Source organism: Eriocheir sinensis, chromosome 64 (assembly GCF_024679095.1).
Source record: "Eriocheir sinensis breed Jianghai 21 chromosome 64, ASM2467909v1, whole genome shotgun sequence".
NCBI classification, from domain to species: domain Eukaryota; kingdom Metazoa; phylum Arthropoda; class Malacostraca; order Decapoda; family Varunidae; genus Eriocheir; species Eriocheir sinensis.
In genome coordinates, this window is record NC_066572.1 from 9061087 (window position 1) to 9079084 (window position 17998).

General features: G+C 45.1%; 2 long non-coding RNA genes across 2 annotated transcripts; one reads left to right on the forward strand and one right to left on the reverse strand.

Moving 5' to 3' along the window:
- The first annotated feature begins 409 nt into the window (after positions 1–409).
- Positions 410–4318, forward strand: LOC126987392 (uncharacterized). The gene is made up of 4 exons (XR_007740865.1): positions 410–480; positions 691–776; positions 2202–2349; positions 3551–4318. It is a non-coding gene; the product is annotated as an uncharacterized LOC126987392 (long non-coding RNA).
- An 8604-nt stretch (positions 4319–12922) lies between these two features.
- On the reverse strand, positions 12923–14732 carry LOC126987391 (uncharacterized). The gene is made up of 3 exons (XR_007740864.1): positions 14523–14732; positions 13796–14014; positions 12923–13597 (listed from the first exon to the last, which is right to left on the reverse strand). It is a non-coding gene; the product is annotated as an uncharacterized LOC126987391 (long non-coding RNA).
- Between the last annotated feature and the right edge of the window lie 3266 nt (positions 14733–17998).

Genomic DNA, 17998 nt, shown 5'->3' on the forward strand with positions numbered 1-17998 from the left:
ATGCGTTGATCACCGCCATTGGTAACGATCAAAACAAATAAAGTGAAAGCGGCCCTAGGAGTAGGGCACAGTGTTGGGGCGGTGGACTCCCAAGTCGCCCAAAGTGAACATCACCTACACTGCAACAAGACAAGACCCATAACTTAAAATACAGTTAGTTCCGTATTGGAGAGTAAGATGTTGGTATTTTCCTGAGGTCAGGGTGGCAACCCTACACACGCGTGGCCCGTCCACACCCTGGCCCTCCGCTCCTTCCTGTCCCAAGTGTACCCGTCCACACCCTGGCCAAAGCCATCTTTATATAAAAGCCTTAGCCTGGCCGCGAAAACCATCGATGACGTCACGCGTCGGGTCCGTTGGCTGGCGGTGGCCGCCCAGCTGTGGCTTGGCGCGGGAGGGGGACAAGGAGCGTCAGTTGCATTTCAAACATTGTGGTGGTCGGATGTACTCGCTCCAACACAGTGACACTCCATGTACAAGGTGAGAAACTTATTTAGTTGTGAATTAGTACAGTACTTTATTATCATAGTACTGTATAAAACTGTAAAAATCACGTGAATATCATGTGTCATATCATTCCAAACACCGTGATGAATGCTTGACGTCGGTCTTGTAATTTGGCAGCGGTATTATGTTTCATAAATCCCAAATCCCCTGTGATAAGCAGTAACAAGTCACTTTATCCCACAGTTATTCTGGCCCTGGTCACACCGACCCATAGTTCTTCCGCCCTTGGTGATTCCGGCCTGCCTTGTAAATAACTCTGACTCCCCAAGGTAACTGGCAGGTATATGAACGTGTGTGTGTGTGTGTGTGTGTGTGTGTGTAATTCATATTTTGCCTGTTTGCAGTCTCTGTCGAGGCAGCCAGACATTCCCCTACGGAATGAGCTCAGCTTGTTATCTCCGATATCAGGAAAGTAAGGTATGAAAAATATCCGTGACCTTTTGTGGTGTGGCTTGTGTGATGAGGCAGTGTGAAATGTGTGGTGTACTGGTAGTGTTCCTGGATGTGATGTGTGGTATGTAGTGGCTGGGTGTGATGCAGAGCACATCGACTTGCTGGGTGTGATTATGTAGCGTGGTGTACTCGTAGCTGGCCGGGTGTGTAAGGTGTTGACACCGTGGCTCAGTATTGTGAGTGGTGTGACGTGATTGGGTGTGATATGCGGTATAGCTTGTGTGGTTTGGTGTTCCTGAGTGTGATTTATGATTCGGTGAGCTGAGTATATTGTGTGTGTGTGTGTGTGTGTGTGTGGTGTAGTTTGGCTGGGTATGATGTGTGGTGTGTTGTGTGGCTCGGTGTGATGTGTTCACTTAAATATGAGCCAAGCTCATGACATAATTAAACCTATGGCTTTCAAGAGTTCATAAACTGTGTAATAAGTTTCATGTTAAAAAAAAAAATGTTACCTTCCTATAACAGGGTTGACACAGGCTTAGAAGAAAAAAAAGTAGGTATTTTAAGCTTGTTGGTCCAATTAGGTAAATGTAAGACGCAGTCCTCGCTTTCATAGAGGTTGCCTCTTCTGCACTACCTTGATGAGACAAAAAAAAAAAATGTTTTAATCTTGCTGGTCTAAGGAGAAAGGTGTGTTTTAAGCTTGATTCTCTAAGGAGAAAGGTGTTTATAAGCTTGTTAGTCTATAGAAGATGCTGTTTTAAGCTTGGTAATCTAAAGGAGAGGGCGTTTTGAGCTTACTGATTAAGTTATAATAGCATAATTCTCAGTGCTCTCAAGAACTGACTGCCTGTCTACCTTCCCCCCTCCCACGGCCCCGCTGCATTCTCACCCATATTCTGTCCATCTCACTAATGCAAGAGTTAACCAGTACTTTCACTCCTTCATCCCTTTGACTGGTAAACTCTGGAACTCTCTTCCTGACTATTTTCCCACACTACAACTTAACTTCTTTAAAGAGTAAAGTATCAAGGCATCTTCCTAACTAAATTGGTCATTCTTCCGGATTTTCTCTTAACTTAATGCTTTTGGGTGTGGCAACTAGCGGGCTTTTTGTTGTACATTTTTTTTCCTTTGGCCACAGCCCCTGATATAAAAAAAGTAAAATATCTCCCTTTTCAGGATATTAAATTATAAATGTAATAACTGATGATGGAAGTTCTTATGAATTTTCTATTTGCTGAGGTGAATGATATAATACACCTTGACAATACGCATGTTAATTATCACTTTGTTTCTAGGTAGACTGAATCTACTGCAAGGCATCATGGACCGGTTTCATACATATGCATCTCTGGTTGGCTGGCATAAGCATGATCCTGTGAGCTAGTGTTACTCCTGGCAACTACTTTTGACTAGTTCTTCCTGTGAAACAGCTGTCTTTCAAAGGTGAGAATTTAAAATTTAACATTGCATAAAAAATTAATATATGACTGATAGGTGATAGGAATAAACAAGATAGGATTAGCAACGGGAGTACTTACTGTATAGATTTTAGAAACTGTAGCCATGTGCCAACAGGTGAGAACAGAATTATGAAAAAGGGAACATCTAGGATGATATACTTGAAATGTTTATGCTAAGGCTACAAGCCTGAGAAACAAGAAGGATGCGTTATTTAGTTATATAATGGAGGAAGATTTATGTGTAGTATGTATTATAGAGGCATGGATACCTATATAATGAAAAGTTTAAGGAGAGTAGGAAAGAGTATGATGTAGATGGGTATACCATATACCTATATTAATCAGGGAGCTGATAGGAAATAGTGTGGGTGTAGTGACTTACATGAGAAACACATTTCCCTTAGTTAGGTTAGGGATCAGATAGAATATAATCTTTGTGGGTTGATGATAGCGCAAATAAAAACAAGGTAGTAAGAATTGGAGCTTTGTATACACCACCAAATCAGTCACCTGAAGTAGATGACATTATAGGTAGTAGGTGAGGTAAATAGGGGATTTCTAGGCGGGCACTTATTATACGGGATTTTGATCTTGCCTCAGCAAACTGGGAAACAATTGTAGGTGGTACTCGTGCAGAAAATAAGATCATAGAAAGTTTTCAGGATAATTATTCAGTGCAGGTTGTAGACATACCTACTTGGACAAATATATTAGACTGTATTAATTAACATTGAGCATTGTGTGAGGGTTGTTGAGGTGTGTGTGTGTGTGTGTAGTATCTCTCTCTCTCTCTCTCTCTCTCTCTCTCTAGGTTATACCTAACTACTTAGATATGAGTATATACTTTATTTACACTCAAATGAACGCATTTGCTCAAAACGAGTAATGTAAAATTTAGTAGATATTAAAGGCGATATCAGTTGATTATATTAACTTATATTTTAATATACAATCTTTACTCCATACATTCCAAACGGGTTCTAATCTTTGATTACCACTTGTTATTTATTAAAAATCTATCTATATGCCAGGCTCAGATTCCCCAAACAAGGGGGTTGGCCTTAGAAGAGGCATCGACAGATCCACACTTGGAAAGGGTCCAACCTATAAATAAATCCATAATATTTTCAATAACTTGCCTATCACATTGTTGCTACAAGGTTTCATAAAACTTGTATTTGCAGATGCCGAGGTCATGCTGTGTGCCAGGATGCAAGTCCAACTATAAATCTGCAGATGCCTCTGCATTCAGTTTCCCTAAAGATGAACAGCGACGGCAGCAGTGGATGAGGGCTATCCACAGGAAAGACTTTACTCCAACAGAAAATACAATTGTTTGTTCCAAGCACTTCCAAAAACGTTTCATCATTACAGAAGACAGTATGACACGCGCTGATGGAACTGTAGTAACAGCAAAGAGAGGCAGGCCATCTCTACATAAAGATGCTTGTCCAACCATCTTTGAAAACCAGCCCAAGTATATGTCCAAGGAAATACCAGCTCCTCGCACCACTCCACAGGAAAGGAGAGACAAGCTAATTGAACGTGATGAAATGGTGTTCAGTGATTGGATTGAGAAAGACCAAATAAACAGCTTTAAAGAATTTTGTGAAGGATTTACTGAAAAGCTCTCTAAAGGTTGGCTGCATCTTTCCAGTGATGACTATGTGTCTTTCCTTAGAATTAACTGCGATGGCCAACCAAAGCTAACAGTGTCCTTTAAAGTTATGTCAGATTTAACAGTTTCAGTGTGGCTTGAAAATAATACCTTAAAACCAAGAAAGTTGAAGTGGCTTTTAGGAGAAGCAAATGCATGTGATTTGTGGTCAAAATTTGAGAATTTACTTAGTCACCTTAATCTTGAATCTGCATCAACTTTAACTGTCACTGATAAACTTACTCAGTGTAAAGAAACTATTGAAGAGATTTTGGAAACTGACAATGATGAAATGAGCTCCAAAAGAAAGTGATGTGGTTCTGTGCTGAACAACTAGGTTTGATCTGCAAAGATAGTATGAAATACAGCTGTGATTTTTGGTTTGGTCTTACAGTGTGTTTATGACCAATCCATCACTGTACACAAGTCTGCGTGACAGTGGAGTTCTCGTTCTTCCTCACCCTAATTACCTTAGGAAACTGAGTATATCTACTGGTGCTAAGTGTCTAAATACAGAAAATTCACATGAACTGTTTCTGAAGGAAACATTTTCTAGTCTGAAAAGTGAAGAAAAACTGGTGAACGTACTGCTTGATGAGATACATGTAAAGAAGGGTCTTTCTTATAAAGGAGGAAAATTTATGGTGCTTCTGTGAATTCAGATGAACCAGCAACAACAATTCAGGCTTTCATGATTTCATCACTTTTATCAAAGCACAAGCATGTTGCTGCTTTGTATCCAGTCTGCAAACTGACAGCTGACACCCTTCTTGACTTAACACACAAAGTTTTGGCATTCCTACATGATATTGGATATAAAGTTGTTTCATTGATTTCTGACAATAACAGGGTTAATAGAAAGATGTTTGAAAAGTTATGTGATGGGCCTCTTACCTCCATTTCAAATCCCTATGATTCAAGTGAGCAACTTTTCCTCCTGTTTGATTCAGTCCATTTGCTAAAATGTATACGAAATAATTGGCTCAATCAGAAGAAACCCATTCAAACTTTTGTAATACCTTCACCTTCCAACCTCACAATTCAAGAGGAAGCAAGTTTACAGCCACTGAAAGAACTGTATGCCAAAGAAAGAAAGAAATGTGTGAAGCTAGCTCCAGGCTTATCAGAAAAAGTACTTTTCCCCAATAACTTAGAAAGGCAGAATGTACAGCTTGTTGTGAGGTTGTTTGATAAAAAGAATGTGGCTGCACTGAAAACTATGAATTTGCCAGGTGTGTCAGGCACTGCTGCTTTCTTGCAACAAATCATGTCATGGTGGCATATAGTAAATGTTAAAACTCCAGATAAAGGTGTTGCCCTCCGTCAAGCACAATGTGACCCCATCAGGCAGGATTCATCTACAGATCCAAACTTGCTGTTTCTCACTACCTTTGTTCAGTGGCTTGCAGCTTGGGAGGGAATGGAATTGGTGCAGCATGAAAGGATTGGTCAGCTCTCGCGAGAAACAGCTTTGCTCTGAAGCACACTACAGCAACCCTAGTTAAGTTATGTGATTACCTCTTGAAAGACCATGACTTTCGCTATGTTTTGTTGGGAAAGTTCCAAACAGACAAACTGGATGGTAGATTTGGACAATACAGGAAAATGAGTGGTGCAAATTATAATGTGGCTGTTGCTCAAGTAATGGAATCTGAGAGGAAAATCAAAGTTATTAATGTTCTTTCAATGGGTTCATCAAAATTTGGACCATTAACTCTCACTGAATTGAACCACTCTCAACTTGAATCTAAATCTCACTCTGAATCCGTAGACTGTCTGGAGAAATTCAAGGGTGTTGAGAAGTATGTCAAAGAGCAGAGTTTGTCAAAGCAAGATGAAAGTGTGATGATGTACATTGCTGGTTATGTAGCTCATGTAGTCAGGAAAAGACTTAACTGTGACCTGTGTGTGAGTCGGATTTCTCTTGATAAAGTAATGGAGGCAGAAATTCCTGAAGAATGTCAGTATCTCCACAGTCTTGATAGAGGAGGCTTGAAATGGCCAACAGATTTCACTCTGTGTGTATCCACACCTATCAAATATTTCAAGCTCTCCTAAACAATTTTAAGACAGAATTTATTCAGTGCACCAGTAACCAACGACTAGCCCTCGTTAGGTTATCACTGAATTTTCAAGGGACTCTGGTTGATGTAGAGGAATGTTGTCCATGTAATACATCAGTAAGTCAACTTCTGAGGATGTGTATTTGGCCTGTGACAAATATTTTGTTGAATAACTTCACAAAATCATACAATGATACAGTAGGCCGAAAGGACGATAAAAAAAGGAAGCTGTCAACATTGAAAGAGTCTTAGAAGACAGTATATAGGTTATCTCTTAAGACATTTTCAATTACGGATCAATGTAGGTATTTTATTGCAATGGAGGATGGTTGTGTGACTGATGATATATGCTCTGTAGAGTGGTAGGGATTGATTTAGATAAATGCTTTCAGTATTTACGTATTGCCCTTTTTTCTTGAGCATATTTTCTATTTTGGGGCACAACATTTATCTACACAAATATTGTTTTGACCTGATATTTACTCCCTGAAATATTATTGATTTATTTTTTTCCATTAAAGTAAATGGTATGTTTTCATCAATATTTTTATTTCCCTGACTAATGCTATATCTGGATAAAGGTAAGTGATACATTTATTAGAGAAACCAGGATCTAAATTAAAAATAAAAAAAAACCTAATGGAGATCTAGATTTACTATACAAGATGAAGTAAATATAAAATTACTACTAATACATGCAATCATGTACAGTAATAATAATAATAATAATAATAATAATAATAATAATAATAATAAATAATAAATAATTAAAAGGTAATAATAATAATAATAATAACAATAATAGTTATCATAATGATACTATTAATAATGTTAGTGGATAGCGTGAAAAAGGTGGATGAGAAATTAGAAGAGTTTTAGTGAGTGAGGCATTTCGGACACAACTCGTGACGTCATCGATCCCAGGCTAAGGCTTTTATATCAAGATGGCTTTGCCCTGGCCCTCCCCTCCTTCCTGTCCCAAGTACAGCCCGTCCACACCCTGGCCCTCCGCTCCTTCCTGTCCCAAGTGTACCTATCCACACCCTGGCCCTCCCCTCCTTCCTGTCCCAAGTGTACCCATCCACACCCTGGCCCTCCCCTCCTTCCTGTCCCAAGTGTACCCGTCCACACCCTGGCCCTCCGCTCCTTCCTGTCCCAAGTGTAGCCCGTCCACACCCTGGCCCTCCGCTCCTTCCTGTCCCAAGTGTACCCGTCCACACCCTGGCCCTATGCTCCTTCCTGTCCCAATTACAGAACGTCCACACCCTGGCCCTCCGCTCCTTCCTGTCCCAATTACAGCCCATCCACACCCTGGCCCTCCGCTCCTTCCTGTCCCAAGTACAGCCCGTCCACACCCTGGCCCTCCGCTCCTTCCTGTCCCAAGTGTACCCATCCACACCCTGGCCCTCCCCTCCTTCCTGTCCCAAGTGTACCCATCCACACCCTGGCCCTCCCCTCCTTCCTGTCCCAAGTGTACCCGTCCACACCCTGGCCCTCCGCTCCTTCCTGTCCCAAGTGTAGCCCGTCCACACCCTGGCCCTCCGCTCCTTCCTGTCCCAAGTGTACCCGTCCACACCCTGGCCCTATGCTCCTTCCTGTCCCAGTACAGCCCGTACACACCCTGGCCCTCCCCTCCTTCCTGTCCCACGTACAGCCCGTCCACACCCTGGCCCTCCGCTCCTTCCTGTCCCAAGTGTACCCGTCCACACCCTAGCCCTATGCTCCTTCCTGTCCCAGTACAGCCCATCCACACCCTGTCCCTCCGCTCCTTCCTGCCGCAATTACAGCCCATCCACACCCTGGCCCTCCGCTCCTTCCTGTCCCAATTACAGCCCGTCCACACCCTGGCCCTCCCCTCCTTCCTGTCCCAATTACAGCCCGTCCACACCCTGGCCCTCCCCTCCTTCCTGTCCCAATTACAGCCCGTCCACACCCTGGCCCTCCGCTCCTTCCTGTCACGGGCTCGTATTCCCAGTATACAAGATGATTGTGGATATTGACTCCGCGCCTCCAGAATACGATAATACGCCTCCATATATCATAGTAAAAAAAAAAGTACTTGGAAGTAAAGAAGCCATTAATCCCCTTTCCCCAATGATCTTTGGGGACCTGCGTGAACTCGGGGTATTTTAGTGGGGGAGCATATTTAAACTACTCCAACCGAACTTTACGACTTGCTAACGAGGGGGCTTCACCCCCCCTCGACCCCCCTATAACCCCCTCTTAAAGGTGCGTGTTCTAAAAAAAAAATAACCACGCGTGGTGGACCTGGTCTCACATGCGTGGGCTAATGGCTAACAAAGCGTACCATCGCTAACCAAGCGTATTATCGGAAATAGTATTAGGTAAAGGTGCGTGTTCACACCAAAAAAATAATAATAACAACGCGTGGTGGACCTGGTCTCACATAGCGTATCATTGCTAACCGGATCGTTGGCAACGCTGCTCATATTGCAATGGCGTCGCCATGTAAACACATCGTCCGTATGTATAATATGCCCTTAAGTACAATATGGAGGTGCGGAGTGATTTTCAATAATTACCTTGCGTGGTTTCCGTACGTTGTAAAAAAAAAAAAAAAAACGGAATTATGAAATTTCCCTACATCTTAGTAATTGTAAGGAATTTCCCTACATCTAGGGTATTTTTCAACCCCTCAAAACTCAAAAACTATGCATTTGCAACGCATTTCATGTTTACCACCGCATTCCCCGAAGTCTCAATGGCCCCCTAGCCAATTTTGGTTGCGAGGGGTGAGTATGGGCAAACACTAGAATAATACCCCCAAGTGTAGCCCGTCCACACCCTGGCCCTCCCCTCCTTCCTGTCCCAAGTGTACCCGTCCACACCCTGGCCCTCCCCTCCTTCCTGTCCCAAGTGTACCCGTCCACACCCTGGCCCTCCCCTCCTTCCTGTCCCAAGTGTACCCGTCCACACCCTGGCCCTCCCCTCCTTCCTGTCCCAAGTGTACCCGTCCACACCCTGGCCCTCCCCTCCTTCCTGTCCCAAGTGTACCCGTCCACACCCTGGCCCTCCCCTCCTTCCTGTCCCAAGTGTAGCCTGTCCACACCCTGGCCCTCCCCTCCTTCCTGTCCCAAGTACAGCCCATCCACACCCTGGCCCTCCCCTCCTTCCTGTCCCAAGTGTAGCCTGTCCACACCCTGGCCCTCCCCTCCTTCCTGTCCCAAGAACAGCCCGTCCACACCCTGGCCCTACCCTCCTTCCTGTCCCAAGTGTAGCCCTTCCACACCTGGCCCTCCCCTCCTTCCTGTCCCAAGTACAGCCCGTCCACACCTGGCCTCCCCTCCTTCCTGTCCCAAGTGTGGCCGTCCACACCCTGGCCTCCCCTCCTTCCTGTCCCAAGTACAGCCCATCCACACCCTGGCCTCCCTCCTTCCTGTCCCAAGTGTGCCCGTCCACACCCTGGCCTCCCATCCTTCCTGTCCCAAGTGTAGCCTGTCCACACCCTGGCCCTCCCCTCCTTCCTGTCCCAAGTACAGCCCATCCACACCCTGGCCCTCCCCTCCTTCCTGTCCCAAGTGTACCCGTCCACCCCCTGGCCCTCCCCCCTTCCTGTCCCAAGTGTACCCGTCCACACCCTGGCCCTCCCCTCCTTCCTGTCCCAAGTGTACCCGTCCACACCCTGGCCCTACCCTCCTTCCTGTCCCAAGTGTAGCCCGTCCACACCCTGGCCCTCCCCTCCTTCCTGTCCCAAGTAAAGCCCGTCCACACCCAGGCCCTCCCCACCAACCTGTCCCAAGTGTACCCGACCACACCCTGGCCCTCCCTCCTTCCTGTCCCAAGTGTGCCTGTCCACACCCTGGCCCTCCCTCCTTCCTGTCCCAAGTACTGCCCGTCCACACCCTGGCCCTCCCCTCCTTCCTGTCCCAAGTGTAGCCCGTCCACACCCTGGCCCTCCCCTCCTTCCTGTCCCAAGTACAGCCCGTCCACACCCTGGCCCTCCCCTCCTTCCTGTCCCAAGTACAGCCCGTCCACACCCAGGCCCTCCCCTCCTTCCTGTCCCAAGTACAGCCTGTCCACACCCTGGCCCTCCCGTCCTTCCTGTCCCAAGTGTACCCGTCCACACCCTGGCCCTCCCCTCCTTCCTGTCCCAAGTGTACCCGTCCACACCCTGGCCCTACCCTCCTTCCTGTCCCAAGTGTGCCCGTCCACACCCTGGCCTCCCTCCTTCCTGTCCCAAGTACAGCCTGTCCACACCCTGGCCCTCCCTCCTTCCTGTCCCAAGTGTAGCCTGTCCACACCCTGGCCTCCCCTCCTTCCTGTCCCAAGTACAGCCCGTCCACACCCTGGCCCTCCCCGCCAACCAGTCCCAAGTACAGCCCCTCCACACCCAGGCCCTCCCTCCTTCCTGTCCCAAGTGTAGCCGTCCACACCCTGGCCCTCCCTCCTTCCTGTCCCAAGTGTACCCTTCCACACCATGGCAATCCCCTCCTTCCTGTCCCAAGTACAGCCCGTCCACACCCTGGCCCTCCCCTCCTTCCTGTCCCAAGTGTAGCCCGTCCACACCCTGGCCCTCCGCTCCTTTCTGTCCCAAGTGTTGCCCGTCCACACCCTGGCCCTCCCCGCCTGCCTGTCCCAAGTGTAGCCCGTCCACACCCTGGCCCTCCCCTCCTTCCTGTCCTAAGTGTAGCCCGTCCACACCCTGGCCCTCCCCTCCTTCCTGTCCCAAGTGTTGCCCGTCCACACCCTGGCCCTCCCCTACTTCCTGTCCCAAGTGTAGCCCGTCCACACCCTGGCCCTCCCCTCCTTCCTGTCCCAAGTGTAGCCCGTCCACACCCTGGCCCTCCACCACCCGCACACTCACCCTGGGGGCCTGCACGCCGAGGGGCTCCTCCTCCACGAGAAACACTGCCAGGGCACTTCAGGGCACGCGGCGGACCTCGACCTTGATCTTGATGTCACAGGGGACTTGTTTGCTTCCTCCTCCTCTTCTTCTTCTCCTTCCTTTATAGCTTCTTGGCTCCTTCTTGATTGTTTCACTTTTCTGGCTCCCTATATTCAGACTTTCCTATTTTATCCTTTCCGATTGACCTATTTTCCCATTTCTTTATTTTATTTCCCTGTTTTCTTCTTTTCCCTTCTCCTCTTGTTTATCTGCAACAATAAACTATCAATCAATCAAATCTCCTCTTTGCACATCTTCTTAGGTCCTTCTTGATTCTTTATTTTTTTGTGTACCTAGATTCAGATTTTCATGTTTTCCTCTTCTGATTTAGTACATATTTTTCCCATTTTCTTTTATTTCCGTATTTTCTTCTTCTTTTGTGATGATCTGCTTCTTTTTCTCTTCTTCACACTATATTCAGGCTTTCCTATTTTCCGATTTGCCTATTTTCCTATTTTTCTTCTTTTCTTTCTAATTGGAGACTTTTTATGCCCTAAGTTGTTGTCTTTTTATGCATTTTATTTATGGTCTTTTATTTCTTGTATTTTCTTTTCCTTACGCTTAGTTTTATCCTTGGAGGAATAATACATGGAGTGGCCCTCAGCGGGTCGCTCTCTTGGAGGAAGATTCTTCCTCCTCTTGAGCAGGCATTGCCTAACTTTGTAATAACTACCGATGAAGTCCTTAAAGCTCTCCAGTCCCTTAAAACAAATACAAGCCCCGGACCTGACAACGTATATCCTATACTGCTTAACCCTAGAATGGAAACCGTTTGCCGTTTGGCACAAAAATTAAGGTGTTTTTGAAACTCGTGTAGACGTTGAACAACTACCTTTCCCTAAACGTGATTGGCTTCCCCATGTCCTCCAGGATCACTTCATGGTCAAACTGTCCAAGTACCCCCGTGTTCGGGCTGTCCATGTGTACTGTGATGGCTCCGTAGATGGCAGCAGGTCGGGCTGTGGCGTGTTTATCCGGGATTACGCTTCCCCCACCCAGTACACTGACATTGAGGTTACCAGGCGGCTGCCGGGGTACCTGTCCTCGACCCGGGCTGAACTGTATGCCATCCTTGAGGCTCTCCACACTGTAGCAGCTTTGCACGAAAATGTCTACTTGTTTGTCGATAGCCAGGCTGCATTGCATGAACTTGTGTCCTCCTCCCCTGCCGACTGTGATCTTGTAGCTAAGTGCCTGACTGCCGTCCGTGCCCTTGAGGCCACAGGTGCCACGGTCCACTTCACCTGGGTGCCCTCTCATGTGGGCATCCAGCTCAATGAGAAGGCAGACTGCCTTGCTCGACGAGCCCTTCAGGATGACACAGTGGACCCTGGCATTGACTATACGCTTAGCTATGTTAAGAATAGATTTAGGCATTATTCACGTGATAGCATTGCTACCCAACTCAGACACTGCTGTGACAATGGCAGCGCCAGCAGCCTCCACTATGTTAGTGTCTTCCAGCGCTGTGTTTACCCCTATGGGCGACACAGTGCCCCTCAGGATGTGGTAGCAATGCGCCTTAGGCTAGGCTATAGGTACTACTGGGAGGTTAGTAACTCCCCTGGTGTCTGCTGCACGCTCTGTGCCAGGCCGAGGGGCCACACACTGCATCACTATGTCATGGAATGCCCTCTCATTGCTAAGTTTAAGCCACGGGACTTCCTTGACCTGCCCCAGACAATTTGTTGGCTCCTGAACCATGATGTCCTCCCTGCTATCCTCAAGGAACACCCTCAGTTTGCACCAAGGTGGTGATGCCGTGTGTGGCAGCCTGAACTACTGCCGTGCTATACAAGGCTGTGATCTCTGCAGTATTTTACTTTAAGGACTAGTATTTACTCTATCTCTGTATTCATTCCCATCTAGTGCTTGGGCAATGTTCTCCGTCCCCACATTTTATTGTCTTATTGTCCAGGGGGAGGTAGGGGAGAGTGGGGCACGTTGAACAGGTTTTGGACATATCTGGTCATAGGCAAATATCTTTCGGCTAAACTTATGTTTCTCCCATGCGATATTCATCTTCATCCTTCTACCCAAAGTTGACAATAGGAATGATTGATATATCTTGTTTTCATAGTGGAAAATTTGGCAGATTATTTTTTTTTTCTAAAATGGTTCAAACTGCCCCATAGGCGGGGTACATTGAACCATGCTATGGGGTAGATTGAACCATGTCTTTAAACTTTAATAATGAAGGCAAAATAAAAAACAAAGTCTAGAAATAAAAATATTTTAATAATTCATTCAGAATACACATATTTTCTCCCTCTTTTGATGTATACAAAATATAAAGTTCCTTTTTATTATAATCGTACATGGCATGCTTAATGTAGAAGGTAAACATGTAAAATAAACGCACTCTTGCCACACTGGTTGACTCTGGTAAACGAAGGGAGATCTTGCAATGACGTTTCATAAATCCAGCCATCCAGTCCTTTCCTGCCATACAGTTATGTTTCCAAGAATCTGGGCAAGTTTTATCTTTCTTCATTGCATATTCAAATGCAAGTCGTCTTACTGCTGTCAAGCCAAGGCCATGAAACAACTGGGAGCAAGTTACGATATATTCAGAAAGTCCGTCTTCTTCTTCTTCAGTAAATACCTAAAGCAGAAACACAACTCGAATTAATAAAAAAAATAATAATAATAATAATAATAATTATTATTATTATTATTATTATTATTATTATTATTATTATTATCATCATTATTATATTGTCAATGAAAATATAATATCTGTTCCATTTCTAGCATGCATTTATAATAAATTCAGTTAACATGTATAAGGCAGTCAACCAACCTGTCTGGTATTGTAGTTAGGAGCATAGTCTTTTGTTTTTTCAGCTTGCCCTGCTTGGAATTTCTTAACATATCTTGACAATGTAATCCGGTTTACATCCAGCAAACGACTAACTTCCCTGATGGACTTTCCTTTGACAACTTCGTCAACAGCTCTCTCCATTAAGTTCCCATCGGCTCTTCCTCGATCAGTTTTTGCAAGATACTTTCGCACCATTTCCTGAAATGAAAACAACATCAAGCTCATTCATTAGATGTTAAACATTAGGAACCACTTAGCCTATTATTTTCTATTAATAGTCAGTATGTACAACAACTAGAACATTACCTAATAATAATAATAATAATAATAATAATAATAATAATAATAATAATAATAATAATAATAATAATAATAATAATTTTCACAATAATAATAACAATATTAATAATAATAATGAAAATCATAACAGTGGGCCTATAAATAAGAACAAATCAATTACAATGCTATGGGGTACATTGAACAGTATTGTGGGGCACATTGAACCATATTTCAATGTGCCCCTATTTTAATGGTTCAAAGTGCCCCATTTCCAGCCATTACAAAAACATGTGTTTCAGAGAATAGCAAAGTTGAATTCAAATTTGTTTGGTATCCTGTAATAAACTTCACTTACCACGTAACTCACTCGAATAATTTGATCATAAGCATCAGTTATGTGGAAAGTGTTAGAAGGTTTGGTACTTACCTCAACAGATGAACAAAGTAGGTCAAATATTAAAAAAAAAACCAACCAGCACGTCCTCCCTCAATGAAGGCTGCCACTCAACTGGTGCTTGAGTGGAGCTTCTGAAGAGCGTTGTACACAAGAGACATCTGCTGATTGGGAGACAAACTATTCCTGAAAAATCCAATGGTTCAATGTGCCCCTATGTTCAACGTGCCCCACTCTCCCCTACTGCCCCCTCCCTTGTTGTGCTTTCCTTCCTACCATTGTATCTTTTTAATTTCATGGTGCTACCTACTCATGTATTAATAGTTGTATAATCTCACTCTGTCCTGCCTGGGGGTAGGGATGGCATGTTCCTCCCTTCTCCCTTGTTGTTTACCTGCAACAATAAACTATCAATCAATCAATCAACTCATTCACGGGCATGTATTAGTGCGTCGGGTGCCCTGTTGAGGAGAGGGTATCACAGTCCTCTGCTCCTTCTCACTTCTCTGGTATGAGTGCCCCGTGTGCCATTCGGCACAGCGTTTCCAGTGACGTTATTTTTGTTGTCAAATAAAGTTTTGGAAGTGGCCATTTTGACCCAGGTGTGACGACATGTAGGAATTTTTTGGGGGGGTGAGTATACATTAGCCTTTGTACTTCACAAAAACGCTATATACAGAAGTTTTTTTTTATTCGGTGATGCGTGATAACGTCCATGTTACGAGACAGATCGTTCAGTGAGTATGACTTGGCAGCATTTCTTTGGTGTGAGGACGTGCTTTCATCACGTTGCAAGCAGGAGAATCGCCATTTTCCTTTGTCATTCGGTACATGGTTTCCTGGCGCCGTATGTTCAACCGGTCGTATCTCACCATTTGGTCCTAATTCCTCCATTGTGGTCGCATGTGCTGCTCCGTACGTGCGATGTTCAAACAAAGACTACATATAAAAGAAAGACAGGAAAGCTGAACGAAACTCTGTGAGCAGCTGGCGTCGGCTCGCTAGATGGCCTTGGTGTAATACGACAGCATCTCCTCCGAGGCAAACCCACTCCTAGATCTCGGGCGCTTTCCAATACACTCCTTGGCAGCTCGAAGAGTCACATTTGAAGGTATCCCACAGTTCTACAGGGTTCTCAAGGGAGCCGAGCACATTGAACTGATTTGAGACTGTCACTGCATAGTCTTGAGCACATGCCAAGTCTTTCAGCCTTCTTGACCTGACATGAAGCTTGTGTGTTGCAACAACAAGCCTGTGGTCAGTTGCAAAGAACTCAGTACTCCGGTAAACCCTGCAGTTCTGAAGGATCCTCCAACGAGTACTTACGAGGATGTGGTCAATCTCCTTAGGTACACCTACGGCATCGCTGTACCAAATCCAGCGGTGCAGCTCTGGGCCCGTATCCTCGAGAGCTATTAACTTTTACTCTTAAAGTTACTATCAAAGTTAATAGTTTCAAATTATTAAAAGTAAAAGCTATCCTCGTCAACTTTGAGTGTAGGTATTAGCAAAACCTACCTACTATTATCTTCTTCTTCTTCTTCTTTATGGCGAGCTCGTTGCTAAAGGCGGTGTCACACTAGCACTTTTTCCGTCGATTAATGCGATTTCCGTCGATTTTTCATCGTTCCGCATGAACTTATCGCATGAATTTGTCAGACGATCAGGATCGTTTCCGCCTGCAAATTTCCGCCTTTGTTTACATTTCCAAGACCAAGACCGAGACTTTCCGAGCCTAGAGACAGACTGGGTGAAGAGCGAGAGAGGAGTGAGGCAGGGTTGCATTCTGTCACCAACATTATTTAGCCTGTATACAGAGGAGCTGGCAGTTAGGATGAGAAGAATGAATGCGGGAGTGAAAGTTGGAGAGGACAAGTTGTGTGTGTTGTTGTATGCGGACGATGTTGTGATTTTGAGTGACTCTGCGGGAGACTTACAAAGAATGTTAGATGTGGTAGGGGGCTATGGAAGAGATTTTGGTGTTAGATTTAGTAGTGAGAAGAGCAAGATTATGATAGTCAATAGGTCAGAGGATGAGAGAGAAACAACTTGGAGACTGGAAGGGAATGAGTTGGAACAGACCGAAGAATACAAGTACCTAGGGGTGTGGATGGAGGTAAATGGATGCGGCAGGGCCAAGAATGTAAAGATAAGTTTGACAAACCAGTGGGTAGGCCGTTTAGGGAGTGCAGCGAGGATGAGAGCGAGCAAGTATGATGTCATCCGTGAGGTTTGGAAGAGTGTGGCTGTCCCGAGCATTATGTATGGAATGGATGTGATGACATGGAATGAGAGTGAGATACAAAAATTGGAGGTGGGGCAGAATAGGGTAGCAAGAATGGCACTGAATGCACCAAGGTTTGCAGCAGTAGAGGCTCTTAGGGGTGACATGGGATGGAGCACGTTTAGGAAAGACTAATAAAGGCAACCTTGAGATATAAAGTGAGACTGGAACAAATGGAGGATGCAAGATTAGCAAGAAAAGTATACTTGTGGAATATAAGAGATGGCAAATGGGCGAATAAATGTGGGCGAATGATAGACAGGAATGTTATGCTAAGTAGGTGGGTGTACCGACCCTTTGAGGATAGGCAAAATGTGTTTGAATGGAGAGTAACAAACAGAAATGGAGAGGGGTTTGAGGGATGTCAGAAAGTGGAAGAATGTGATAGATATGGCAGTTAAAGATGAGGGATTGAGCAAGTGGAAGAATGAGATGGAAAGAAAGGAAACTCTCGACTGGTATAGGGAGAAAGAGGCCCCAAAGTGTGAGGTGTGGTATGAGGGAAGCCTGGGAGGTGATCTTCTTTTCCGTGCTAGAGCGCAGTGTCTGGATGTGAATGCAAGGAACTATAGATGGTCTGAGTCCCGCAGCAAAGTGTGCCAGATGTGTGACAGGGGTGTGGACGAGACTGTGCAGCATGTAGTGCTGGAATGCAAGAAGTATGACAGGGAGAGAACGAAGATGATGCATGTGTTTTTGAGCGAGATGGGACGTGATGTAAACGGGAGGACTGGAAGGGAGTGGATGGTGCTGCTGCTGGGGCTCAGTGGAGAGACGAGTGGACGAGTGATTGAGGCAGTGAAAGAGTTCTTGGAGGGCATGTGGCGTGAAAGATATAGGGAATGATATCTTGCCCCGAGAACATAGACTTTCCGCATGTTTTTTTGTTTTCTTTTCACAGGAGCTGCCGATACAAAGGCCTGGCTGGGGAGAAATCCCGAGCCACCTGTGACATCAAGATCAAGATCAAGATCAAGATCAAGTGGCTTCAACCTGTCTCAAACGCTCTCCTGCAGTGACAGCCTTCCTCATCCTGGTGTCATTTCTGGCAATAAGAGGTGTCACTAACTCCAGAAGTCTGTGGTACTGGCTTTTGTCCAACCTGATCCAATTCTTCAGAGTCTCATGATCCTCTAAACTCAGCTCTTTTAACAGCCTGTGGTACACACTTTCTCTTTCCCGACGAGCCAACCATGAGCGCATCCATGCACGCTTTTTGGCTTGT